The sequence below is a fragment of the Lucilia sericata genome, unplaced genomic scaffold (assembly GCF_015586225.1).
Source record: "Lucilia sericata isolate MDLA Ls3-8-SP2 unplaced genomic scaffold, ASM1558622v1 Contig000995F_arrow, whole genome shotgun sequence".
NCBI classification, from domain to species: Eukaryota; Metazoa; Arthropoda; class Insecta; order Diptera; family Calliphoridae; genus Lucilia; species Lucilia sericata.
Genome location: NW_023994978.1, coordinates 95,508 through 98,884, shown reverse-complemented (window position 1 = coordinate 98,884; position 3,377 = coordinate 95,508).

Below are 3,377 nucleotides of genomic sequence, written 5' to 3'. Positions count from 1 at the left end.
GATTAAATTTGAAAAAATCTTAAAATTATCCTAAACAATAACATTATACATAACAAGAAGAATTTCTTTGAAATACTAATTAGTTTAAAAGTAGCAACACTTTAAAGAAAATTTTACAATTATATTATGAATTAAATATTAATCATACGCTCTAGGCTAAAGAAATTTATTACTTATTATAGTGAATTTTTAGAAAGTTTATCGGTAGAAAGTGTCTTTTTCAAGAGACAGACAGAAAAGTGACTTTGTTTCCGTTTTCTTATAGAAAAGTGTCTTGTTTAAGAAACAGTTCTCATATAGAAAAGTGTATTGTTTAAGACACAGTTTTCATATAGAAAAGTTTCTTGTTCAAGACAGTTTTCCTAAAGAAAAGTGTCTTGTTGAAGATAGTTTTCGTAAGTAATTGTGTCTTGTTCAAGGCAGTTTTCTTATAGAAAAATGTCTTGTTCAAGATATTTTTCCTAAAGAAAAGAGTCTTGTTTAAGAAACAGTTTTCATAGACAGTTATAGGCAGTTTTCCTATAGAAAAGTGTTTTGTTCAAGATTTAATTAACTGTCTTGTTCAAGACAATTCTCTTATAGAAAAGTGTCTTGTTCAAGAAAGTTTTCTTATAGAAACGTGTCTTGTTCAAAACAGTTTTCTTATAGAAAATTGTCTTGTTCAGGACAGTTTTCCTATAGCAAAGCGTCTTATTCGAGACAGTTTTCCTATAGAAAAGTGTCTTGTTTAAGACAGTTTTCCTACAGAAAAGTGTCTTGTTCAAGACAGTTTTCCTATAGAAAAGTGTTTGGATTAAGACGGTTTTCTATAGTCTTGTTTAATACACAGTTTTCCCATAGAAAAGTTTCTTGTTTAAGACACAGTTTTCCTATAAAAAATCGTAAAATTATCCTAAACAATAGTCCAGTCTATAGTCTAGTCTATAGTCTAGTCTATAGTCTAGTCTATTGTCTAGTCTTTTGTCTAGTCTATAGTCTATTCTTTAGTCTAGTCTATAGTCTAGTCTATAGTCTAGTCTATAGTCTAGTCTATAGTCTAGTCTATAGTCTAGTCTATAGTCTAGTCTATAGTCTAGTCTATAGTCTAGTCTATAGTCTAGTCTACAGTCTAGTCTATAGTCTAGTCTATAGTCTAGTCTATAGTCTAGTCTATAGTCTAGTCTATAGTCTAGTCTATAGTCTAGTCTATAGTCTAGTCTATAGTCTAGTATATAGTCTAGTCTATAGTCTAGTCTATAGTCTAGTCTATAGTCTAGTCTATAGTCTAGTCTATAGTCTAGTCTATAGTCTAGTGTATAGTCTAGTCTATAGTCTAGTCTATAGTCTAGTCTATAGTCTAGTCTATAGTCTAGTCTATAGTCTAGTATCTAGTCTAGTCTAGTCTATAGTCTAGTCTATAGTCTAGTCTATAGTCTAGGTCTATAGTCTAGTCTATAGTCTAGTATATAGTCTAGTCTATAGTCTAGTCTATAGTCTAGTCTATAGTCTAGTCTATAGTCTAGTCTATAGTCTAGTCTATAGTCTAGTCTATAGTCTAGTTTAGTCTAGTCTATAGTTCTAGTCTTAGTCTATAGTCTAGTCTATAGTCTAGTCTATAGTCTATCTATAGTCCTAGTCTATAGTCTAGTCTATAGTCTAGTCTATAGTCTAGTCTATAGTCTAGTCTATAGTCTAGTCTATAGTCTAGTCTATAGTCTAGTCTATAGTCTAGTCTATAGTCTAGTCTATAGTCTAGTCTATAGTCTAGTCTATAGTCTAGTCTATAGTCTAGTCTATAGTCTAGTCTATAGTCTAGTCTATAGTTCTAGTCCTATAGTCTAGTCAAAGTCTAGTCTACAGTCTAGTCTATAGTCTAGTCTATAGTCTAGTCTATAGTCTAGTCTATAGTCTAGTCTATAGTCTAGTCTACAGTCTAGTCTATAGTCTAGTCTATAGTCTACTCTATAGTCTAGTCTATAGTCTAGTCTATAGTCTAGTCTATAGTCTAGTCTATAGTCTAGTCTATAGTCTAGTCTATAGTCTAGTCTATAGTCTAGTCTATAGTCTAGTCTATAGTCTAGTCTATAGTCTAGTCTATAGTCTAGTCTATAGTCTAGTCTATAGTCTAGTCTATAGTCTAGTCTTTAGTCTAGTCTATAGTCTAGTCTATAGTCTAGTCTATAGTCTAGTCTATAGTCTAGTCTATAGTCTAGTCTATAGTCTAGTCTAGTCTATAGTCTAGTATAGTCTAGTCTATAGTCTAGTCTATAGTCTAGTCTATAGTCTAGTCTATAGTCTAGTCTATAGTCTAGTCTATAGTCTAGTCTATAGTCTAGTCTATAGTCTAGTCTAGTCTAGTCTATAGTCTAGTCTATAGTCTAGTCTATAGTCTAGTCTATAGTCTAGTCTATAGTCTAGTCTATAGTCTAGTCTAGTCTATAGTCTAGTCTATAGTCTAGTCTATAGTCTAGTCTATAGTCTAGTCTATAGTCTAGTCTATAGTCTAGTCTATAGTCTAGTCTATAGTCTAGTCTATAGTCTAGTCTATAGTCTAGTCTATAGTCTAGTCTATAGTCTAGTCTATAGTCTAGTCTATAGTCTAGTCTATAGTCTAGTCTATAGTCTAGTCTATAGTCTAGTCTATAGTCTAGTCTATAGTCTAGTCTATAGTCTAGTCTATAGTCTAGTCTATAGTCTAGTCTATAGTCTAGTATATAGTCTAGTCTATAGTCTAGTCTATAGTCTAGTCTATAGTCTAGTCTATAGTCTAGTCTATAGTCTAGTCTATAGTCTAGTCTATAGTCTAGTCTATAGTCTAGTCTATAGTCTAGTCTATAGTATAGTCTATAGTCTAGTCTATAGTCTAGTCTATAGTCTAGTCTATAGTCTAGTGTATAGTCTAGTCTATAGTCTAGTCTATAGTCTATAGTCTAGTCTATAGTCTAGTCTATAGTCTAGTCTATAGTCTAGTCTATAGTCTAGTCTAAGTCTAGTCTATATAGTCTAGTCTATAGTCTAGTCTATAGTCTAGTCTCTAGCTCTAGTCTATAGTCTAGTCTATAGTCTATTCTTAGTTAGTCTATAGTCTAGTCTATAGTCTAGTCTATAGTCTAGTCTATAGTCTAGTCTATAGTCTAGTCTATAGTCTAGTCTATAGTCTTATGTAGTCTATAGTCTAGTCTATAGTCTCTGTCTATAGTCTAGTCTATAGTTAGTCTATAGTCTATAGTCTAGTCTATCGTCTAGTCTATAGTCTAGTCTATAGTCTAGTCTATAGTCTAGTCTATAGTCTAGTCTATAGTCTAGTCTATAGTCTAGTCTATAGTCTAGTAGTCTAGTCTATAGTCTAGTCTATAGTTATCTATAGTCTAGTCTATAGTCTATCTATAGTCTAGTCT